A 10,623-nucleotide genomic window follows, 5' to 3' on the forward strand; every position below is an offset into this window, starting at 1 on the left:
GAACTAAATTCTCAATAGCCTAAACCAATTCGTCAAATAAATCACTCTTTCTGTAAAACATTAAACAAGTTCAGGAAGTTAAAACACAGTTTGCAAATCTCATGCACTCTTTTTTTTCAAAACTCTAAACACATTCTCACTCACTAAAACACATTTCACACTGTGATGCACTTATATTTCAAAGCGCTAAACACAGGCAGGCAAAAGTTAAACACAACTACAACACAGTTGACATCGTTTACACACAGCAACTCAAAATTGTTCACACTTATTTCTAATGATGAGACCAAACAACTGTACATAATACAAGCAGAGCCGGACAGTAACGGAGTACATTTACTTGAGTACAGTACTTAAGTACAATTTTGAGGGATCTGTACTTTATTCAAGTATCATTTTTGGGGAGTACTCATGACTTTACTCAAGTACATTTGAGAGGCAAATATTGTACTCTTTACTCCACTACATTTCTATCCATAACCGTGAGTACCCGTTACTTCTTCTAAAAAAAAAATCTCGGAAACCCTCAATTTGTTGGTTCCCTCTCAAACGTGATTGGATTGTGCAGGCGCCACTGATTGGGACAGCCTATCAGCAATCACCTTCAGCTTTCCACCAAAGTCAACTCCATTGTCAGATTTAGATAAGAGACGAAACCATGGACGAAACAATGGATGAAGACGCAGCAGGTCCATCCCGGGAACGTGCCAACCCGTGGCCCCACCTCGCCAGACTATTTCAATTTTCTGAACAAGTTAATGATAGTTTTCGCTTCAAGTGTTTGCTGTGTTTACCAATGTAAGCACTGTGGCAGTAGTAATGCAATATTTAGAAAATGTACTCTTGTACTCTTGATACTCAAGTACTTTTAAAAACAAGTACTTCAGTACTTTTACTTAAGTAGACATCTGACTGTAGTACTTTTACTTGTACTTGAGTAAAATTTAGCAAGGGGTATCTGTACTTTTACTCAAGTAATGAAGCTGTGTACTCTGTCCGCCTCTGAATACAAGGCCGGACCGACATGAAGACCTGATGCAGAAGCAGAATAAAATCTCTCACTGACCTTGATTCTGAACTCTTCTGAGTGACTATAAGGTCACGTACGTCAGGATGAAGGACATCATGTCTGACACGGTGGTCAGCAGCACTGGAGCCCCTCAGGGGACGGTGCTGGCAACTGTTCTCTTCACCCTGTACACCTCGGATTTTTGTTACAACTCGGAGCTGTGTCACATACAGAAGTATGCGGATGACACAGCCATCGTTGGGTGTATTAGGGGTGATAGGGAGGAGGAGTTTCGGAGTCTGGTGGGGGACTTTGTTCTCTGGAGCCGCACTAACTGCCTACAGCTCAATACCTCTAAGACAAAGGAGCTGGTCGTTAACTTTGGGAGGACCAGATCAAGTCCGCGACCAGTCCTGCTGGAGGGAATGGAGGTGGAGGTAGTTAATTCATACAAATACCTTGGATTGTGGCTGGATAACAAACTGGACTGGACAATACACACAAGCCACCTGTACAGGAAGACACAAAGCAGGCTGTACTTCCTAAGGAGACTGCGCTCCTTTAACATCTGCAGCAAACTGCTGTGCATGTTTTACCAGTCTGTGGTCACCAGTGTCCTTTTCTACTCTGTGGTGTGCTGGGGGAGCAGCATATCCAATAAGGACACCCACAGGCTGGATAAACTGATCAGGCGGGCTGGTTCTGTGATCGGTATGAAGCTGGATACACTGGTGATGGTGGCAGAGAGGAGGACACTGGGTAAACTGTTGGACATTATTGACAATGTTAGTCACCCTCTGCACACCATCATCAGCACTCAGAGGAGTCGGTTTAGTGGAAGGCTGCTCCTTCCCAAGTGCCGGACTAACAGACTTAAGGACTCCTTTGTCCCTCATGCTATCAAACTATACAACTCCTCACTTGGGGGGAGGGCAGAGAGGATAACACAACACAAGACAATACAATACATATATATATATATATATATACACATACATACACACATACATACACACCTGGACTTACATTATGCTTGGTCACTATATCATCATATCATTATAACACTGGACTCAACACTGACTCTTTTTAAAATAATTTATGATCATGAATGTTATATGTATGTAAATTTATATTGTTGGTATTGTTAAAATTTGTACTGTTTGAAATTTGTACTGTTTTTGTTTTTCTCTTTTTTCTTCTTGCTAAAAACTGTAGCTGGAACTTTCAATTTCCTTGCGGGAGTCATCCCAAAGGATTAATAAAGATAAGTATAAGTCTAAGTCTAAGTCTATAACATGCTTTCATTTAGAGTTTTTTACTGTAACCTTTTTGGCTTTTGCAGTTGGGTAACTGTATTTTTACAGTATGCAAGTGCTGAATATACATACATTCAAAAGGCTTACTATACAATATTCAATACTATACACTGTAAAAAATGTATTGTCAAATTAACAGTAACTTACTGGCAACAATTATCCAGTAGTTGCTGTATTTCATTCAACAGTAAAATTACTGTAACACTAAATACAGTACTGTTAAGCATACTGTAAAATTAAATACATTATTTTACTGTAATTTTTTCCCACGTTAAAACCATAGACTGTAAAAAATAGATTAAAACACAGTATTACACCGTTGATTTTTAATAATACTGTATAGTATTATACAGTTATGAAATGTTATTTTATTACTTTTATAGTGCTACTGTGTTACCTGTAGAATATGTAGAAAATCTGTAGGAATATTATTTTAACTGTTAATGGGAAATAGAAAAAAGAACAATTGAAGCTTTAACTGCACAACAAGGTTTATTGTGTATTTTTAAACAATACATTAGTAATAATAATGTAATATAATACAACAATAAAAATCTGTTTTAAAAGAAGACTAATGAACAATATATATTTAATAATTAAGATCAGTGAACAATTCATGTATTTCAATTCATGCAAAAATGATCCTGAACAGGTAAAAAAGAAACTTAGAAAGAAAGCAAGACAGGTTAGGATGAAGGCCAGGTGAGGAGGGTAGTGATGGTGTCAAGTGGTAGAAGAGCGACAACACTTCTGATAATCCTGCAAGGAATGATAAGCACAAATCAATCAGAGGCAAAACATACAACTAATAATCAAAAAAACCTAACTCACATTATCAACACCTTTTTAGGAGAATTTTTTTTTCCTATGGTATCAACCTTATTTTTCACGGAAGAGTGGGCATGGCCATTTATATATGAAATGTGTCTGCGCTTGAAATGCGCTTGATTGGGGCTAACAGTAGCTGCTGATCATTTCTCTTCTGTTCGATTCTCGATTTTGAATCAAATTTCATTTAGATATATGCACAGATTTGATTTTAGATTTGATCATAGATTTTAAATCTATTCTATGCATATATCAAAATGAAATTTGATTCAAAAGAGAATTCCCAATTTCAAAAGTACCGCCTCTTTTGAATCAAATCGTGACCCAAAGAATCGATTTGAATCGAATCGTTGAATCAAAAAGATTCCCACCCCTATTACATTTCATTATATTTTAACTTTACCTGTTGTCTTCATTATTTAATGTATGTTTGAGAACATTTAAAACTTAAAATAAATAAATATTTGACATTGATTGTGATAATGATCAACACTGACTGATATGAAACATTTTATCAAGATGATTTGACCATATCACTCAACCCTATTTTTTACCATTTCATGTTTTAATTAAAATACAAATTATTTGACTTATACAAGGCATATTTGTTAAATGGAAACTGTGAAGGGAACATTAATTACATTATAAAACAGACTATCAGTTTGAAAAATGTATGGTTTAAGTCATTTCCACCCTTTTTGGATTTTTCTAAATACAGATTCAGGCACAAATCATTTCTAAAGATATGGGCTCCACTGCACATCCCTAATATTACTCTTACCTTAATGATTTTGCCAATCATATTCTGCAAAGTCCCTGATGTAAGATGCAACGTGTGCATTCCAGGCCATGGTCTTCCTCCGAACAACCTTCCCACTCTTTCTGCTCACCTGGAACTGTGATGTTCATTTCGAATTTTCAGGATTTATCCTGACAAGAAACCTGTAAACACAAAAAAATATATTTTCCAACTGAATCAAGAGTGATCACAATATGTAGCATCATCTGTAATAAGTCACATCACAATAGGGGATAAGCCATAGACTGTAAAGGGATAAGCTCTAAACCATCACTTGTGCAAAATAAAAAGCCATTGGTGTTACTAATAGAAGTCAATTTGTAACAAAAAAGTGTATGAATGAACATAGACTGAGGTAACTGCACAAGGTCCTGGCAGATCACCAGGTCAGGTCCTCACAGACGTGTAAAAGAAATTTCTGATTTAGAAAAAAACAAGCGCGAATAAATCAATAAGAGGAATCGAAAATTTAATTTTATAACAAGAATCCGAATCCTAACCTTGGGTATCCGATTTCAGGATACATTGATCGATTTTCAATTCCCAACGGTATGATATATAAAATAATGAACGCGCAGGCGCTTCCACCGACTTAAAATGGTGAATAACACAATTATTAGATCATTCTGACCTTATAAGAGGCTACATATGCAATCTATGTTTATAAAATTATATTTAATAATCAAGTAGGCTACCCAGATAGCACACGACTATTTGATGTGAAACTTACATCTGGAAGACATATTTTAAAGAGTGTTTGCTCATCTGCAATACGTCTATAGGACGTTTCCTGTCAGATGTCAAATAGACGTTTAGAAGATGTCAGTTTAACATACATTCTAAATCATTCTAAATCATTACATCTTAAAGACATCTTCTAAACGTCTATTTGACATCTGACAGGAAATGTCCTATAGACGTATTGCAGATGAGCAAACACTCTTTAAAATACGTCTTCCAGATGTAAGTTTCACATCAAATAGTCGTGTGCTATCTGGGTAGCTATCAACATGAGGAAATCCGCGTTACAGGCGTTATAGAACATAAGCCGCGGGCAGTTCTTCTAAACTAACATTAACCTGCTACTATTTAGTTTGCATAAAACAAATATAAAGATTCATCACTAACCAGATATTTATGGCGAAAACTTCGCTGACAGACACAGAGGAGGCCTGCAAAGGCCTGCGCTCTCAACGTTACTCAGGGAACTGAAGAGTTATTCATAAAACGGCAGCTTGTGGTTATTTTTCGCGGTCATTTCGTACTAGCCTACTGTAGCCTATTTAAATTTACAGTAACACCAATGTCCCAAACTACATTGAAACCTAGAGTAGCCTATATTGTACACAGCTTATAGTAAAATGTTGAGAATAAATTAAAATATAGCTGCGAGCAGCGATTGCGGGCCCAAGCCGGTGGCACCGCCACCCTGGTGCCTTTAGTTACACTAAAGCCACCGGGGTGGCGGTGTCACCGGCTTGGGCCCTCCATCGCTGCTCGCAGCTATATTTATATATATATATATATATATATATAGAGAGAGAGAGAGAGAGAGAGAGAGAGATAAAAATGTAAAAAAAAAAAAAATATATATATATACATTATATATATGTAACAAAAAATAAATATATATATATATATATATTTATATATATGGCGAGGCGAGGAACGGGCAGAGAAGAGCGAACGTTTTTGGACATTCATCATATTGCATTGGTTTTCATTTCTTGTCCTCAAATCGAGCACTAATCTGTTTATTTTTAAGTCACACATTCTCCATTGATTAAAAAAGACAATCAAATGTATTTTTTAATGGTAGTATTATTTTATACAGAAATAAATTATTTATAATTCAGATGAGAATAAAGTTAGTGTTAATTAAAATTGTAAGGAAAACAAATATATTGATCTAAAATCTACTATCATTTGCTGCAAATAGGTTGACTATTTATATTTATTATTATATTTTATTACGGCTGTAATGAACCGGCTGCGATGTCAAGATTGCAATGCTGGAATGCACAGTGTGTGTGTGTGTGTGTGTGTGTGTGTGTGTGTGTGTGTGTGTGTGAGTGTGTGTGAGGCGTGGGCACGATCGAACAGTGGAAACATAAAAACATAGGCTACTCCGTCGGTTTGTTCATACAGGACATCATTTAAACTGCACTGTGTTTACTTATATTTATGTACACTCGCAATAAAACACAACATTGTGCTTTTGTAAAAAAACATTCAAGCAATCCCACCCCCGAAATGGCGCTATTTTTTAAAGGAGTCATAACCTAGTATTACATTGGATACCTACTGCTGTATTATAGTCTTTCAGGCCCTTCTAAAAAAGAAAAGTGGAAAAAAATAAACACAGACCTACTTTTACCCTTATTTCTGAAGGCATTATTGTCTCGCGAGATCAATGCGATGTTTTGGCTGTCGTGGACGCTCTATATGGCTCTGCACGCCAGTTGAAAGGGTTGTTGGGACAGCGTCATTAAAAATGAATTTCATCCACTGGTCCCTGATAGTTTCGTCCGATTTTGGGAGATAAAACACATTTACATGTTTTTTATGGCAATCAACCACAGAGCAAGTCCGGTGTGCACTCGGTTTCTCCATCTTTCCCGACTGAACTGAATATGAGGGGGAGAGGGGAAGGGGGGGCTTCCTGCTGCGGTGTCCATATATGGTATATCCTACTACCTCATGACGTCAAGAGGGAGCTGAAATCAAAATCTCGTATTTGAGTGGGCGTGCACGCGCGCTGGTTTATTTACCCTGAGGTAAACAAACGCTTCACTTTTAAATATCGGCTTCCCGGCCAGTGTATAATCGTTAGTCGATCATAACATGCATTGATTCTCGTGGAAAAGTGAAAATTGCAGGTTATGACTCCTTTAAATGAAACTAAAATGCTCACGGCTGCATGGGCAATAACGCGTCTACAGCGAGGAACGAGCAGAACAGAGTGAATGTTTTTTGACATTATTTTAATCCCTCGCCATGTCAAAACCGTTTGAAATATTTAATATCCGTTCACAATTTAGCATCTTTAATGTATTTTCATCGTGTTAAAAAAGTTTGGTGTGAATAAAAAAAAAAAAACACTTAGCAGGAGTGGGTAAAAAGCAGAGGCTGAATTTGCAAATAAATCCACATTCAAACCAAAATATCTGACTTCCTATTGGTCGAAGCTAATAACTGTATATTAGAAAGTTGTCCGGCTCGATGAGACCAATGTACGTACTGATTTTTAAAACTGTGGGTAAAACTAACCCCCCCACTTTTGTCAAAAGCATTTTGAAAGTGACACACTTCCTGCTGCCAGTTGGTGGCGCTATAACTTTGACTCACAATAGTTACATCCATCTAATCGGCCTCTTATCACGAACACACTGGTGAAGTTTCATCAAGATCCGTTAATGTATGCAGAAGTTATACCACTTCGTGTTTCTCTTTTCTCGCCATAAATTCGTTTCCTCGCCACGGCCAAACCGTTCGAGATATCAAAAATCCGTCCGCAATTTAGCATCCTCAATGTCTTGACTTCATGCACACCGAGTTTGGTGGGGATTGGATGAATTCTCTAGGAGGAGTACTTCGCATTCCACAGCAAGCGTTCTCCAAACAACCCATAATTGCCGACTTCCTGTTGGGCTGGTGTAAAACTTAGAGCACGAAAGTTGTTCAGCCCGATGTGATCTATATGTGTACCGAGTTTCATATCATTACATGCAAGTGTGTTTGATTTATGGACAAGTGTTCGGATCCCGTTCCAGGGGGCGCTGTTGAGCCCCCCTGCCACGCCCGGGTACCAGCTTCAGCCCGGCCCTGATGGCCGTTGGTTCTGACCTGTGTGCAAAGTTTCAAGAGTTTTCGAGCACGTTAAAGGCCCCAAAAGCCCCTGAAACCTTGAAAAACAAAAAAGCAAATCTCACCCAACAGACAAATCCCTCCCACCCCTCACACACACACACAGACAGACAGAGAGAGAGAGAAAATTCTCCCAAAAAATCACATTCAAACCAAAATATCTGACTTCCTCTTGGTCTGAGATAATGACTGTAAATTAGAAAGTTGTCCGGCTTGATGAGAACAATATACGTACCAAGTTTTGTGATTCTAGGAAAAACTAAGCCCCCATTTTTGACTAAAGGTGGCGCTACTGAGCCATTCCACCACGCCCGTTTCTGAAACTTTGCACATGTCTACTGGCTAATAAATGTGATGTGTCTGTCGAGTTTCATCCAATTTCAAGCATGCTAAGAGTCTCAAAAGCATCTGAAAAAAATATTAAAGTTTGATGCGTTGCCACGGCAACAGTATCTAAGATATCAATAATCCTTTCTCAGGTCTACATCTGCCGTGTGTCTACATTATACACATAAAGTTTGAAGCAAATCGGGTAAATATAAGAGGGTGATTTCAAAGCATTTTGAAAGTGACACACTTCCTGCTGCCAGTTGGTGGCGCTATAACTTTGACTCACAATAGTTACATCCATGTGATCGGCCTCTTACAACGAACACACTGCTGAAGTTTAATCAAGATCAGTTAATGTATGCAGAAGTTATAACACACTTCCTGTTTCCATTATTCGCCATAAATTCGTTTCCTCGCCACGGCCAAACCTTTCGAGATATCAAAAATCCCCTGGCAATTTTTCATCCTCAATGTCTTGACTTCATGCACACCGAGTTTGGTGGCGATCGGGTGAATTCTCTAGGAGAAGTGTTTCAAATACCAGACCATGCGTTTCCAAACAACCCTTAATAACCGACTTCCTGTTGGGCTGGCGTAAAAAGTAAAAGTACGAAAGTTGTTCAGCCCGATGAGATCTATATGTGTACCGAGTTTCATATTATTACATGCAAGCATGTTTGATTTATTGACCAAGTTTTCGGACCCCGTTCAAGGGGGCGCTGTTGAGCCCCCCTGCCACGCCCGTGTCCCAGCTTCAGCCTGGCCCTGATGGCCGCAGGTTCTGACCCGTGTGCAAAGTTTCAAGAGTTTTTGAGAATGTTAAGAGCCCCAAAAGTGCCTGAATAGTCGTAAGAAAAATAATAATAATAATAAATATAGCTGCGAGCAGCGATTACGGGCCCAAGCCGGTGGCACCGCAACCCCGGTGCCTTTAGTTACCTAAAGGCACCGGGGTGGCGGTACCGCCGGCTTGGGCCCTCCATCGCTGCTCGCAGCTATATTTATATATATATATATATATATATATATATATATATATATATATATATATATACATACATACACACACATACATATATATGTATATATATATATATATATATATATATATATATATATATATATTATTGTTCAAAAGTTTGGGGTCAGTAAGATTTTTAATGTTTTTAGGAGAAGTCTCTTCTGCTCACCAAGGCTGCATTTATTGATTAAAAATACAAACAAAAACAGTAATATTGTGAAATATTATTCCAATTTAAAACAGCTGTTTTCAATTTTTTAATATTTTACATAGTAATTCATTTCTGTGATCAAAGTTGAGTTTTCAGCATCATTACTCCAGTCTTCAGTGTCACATGATCCTTCAGAAATCATACTAATATGATGATTGATGCTCAATAAATATTCATTATTATTTTCAATGTTGAAAACAGTTGTGTACAGATTTTTTTTTTTTCAAAATGCTTTGATGAATGTAAAGTTCAAAAGAACAGCATATATTTCAAATATATATATTTTTAACATTATAAATGTCTTTACTGTAACTGTTGATCAGTTTAACTCATCCTTCATAAATAAAAGTACTGATTTATTTTATTTCTTTCCCCCAAAAATAAAATTTTAATTATTACTAACCACAAACTTTTGAGCGGTAGTGTTTAACGTTACAAAAGCTTTAGATTTCAGATAAATGCTGTTCTTTTGAACTTTCTATTCATCAAAGACTGTACACAACTGTTTTCGACATTTAAAATAATAATGAATGTTTCTTGAGTATCAATCATCATATTAGAATAATTTCTGAAGGATCATGTGACAGTGACGACTGGAGTAATGATGCTGAAAACTCAGCTTTGATCACAGGAATAAATAACAGTTTAAAATATATTAAAATAGAAAGCAGCTGTTTTAAATTGGAATACTATTTTACAATATTACTGTTTTTGTTTGTATTTTTAATCAAATAAATGCAGCCTTGGTGAGCAGAAGAAACTTCTCTGTTATGTGCGCGCCACAGACTGCACGCACGTCCGCTTAGAGTTCCGCCTTTTGCCTTCCGTCAATATTACGTTATTAGAAAAATATATTTTTTTAGAGAATCGATTTTTTGACATTTGTGAATCGATTCAGAATCGTCCACGTCCGCATCGCGATGCATCTAAGAATCAATTTTTTCTCCCACCCCTAGATTTCATACAACAGGTTAATAAACAGTTACAATTAAGTCACTTACATTTTAGATGCAATGTTGACTGTTTATGTTCTGTTTCAGCAGCGAAAATAGTTAAACAAAGATCCCGGCAGAACCATCACGCATCACGTGTTTTCTCATAACTGAACGATTCAGCATTTTTAACGAATCGGTTGACTCAAAGATTGAATGATCAATCCATAAACATCTGTCTTAATCATGATCGACTCATTCGAACGAATCGTTTGAACGAATGAATCAATGACTCGCTTATTAAGATGGA

The sequence above is a fragment of the Rutilus rutilus genome (assembly GCF_951802725.1).
Source record: "Rutilus rutilus genome assembly, chromosome: 1".
NCBI lineage: Eukaryota > Metazoa > Chordata > Actinopteri > Cypriniformes > Leuciscidae > Rutilus > Rutilus rutilus.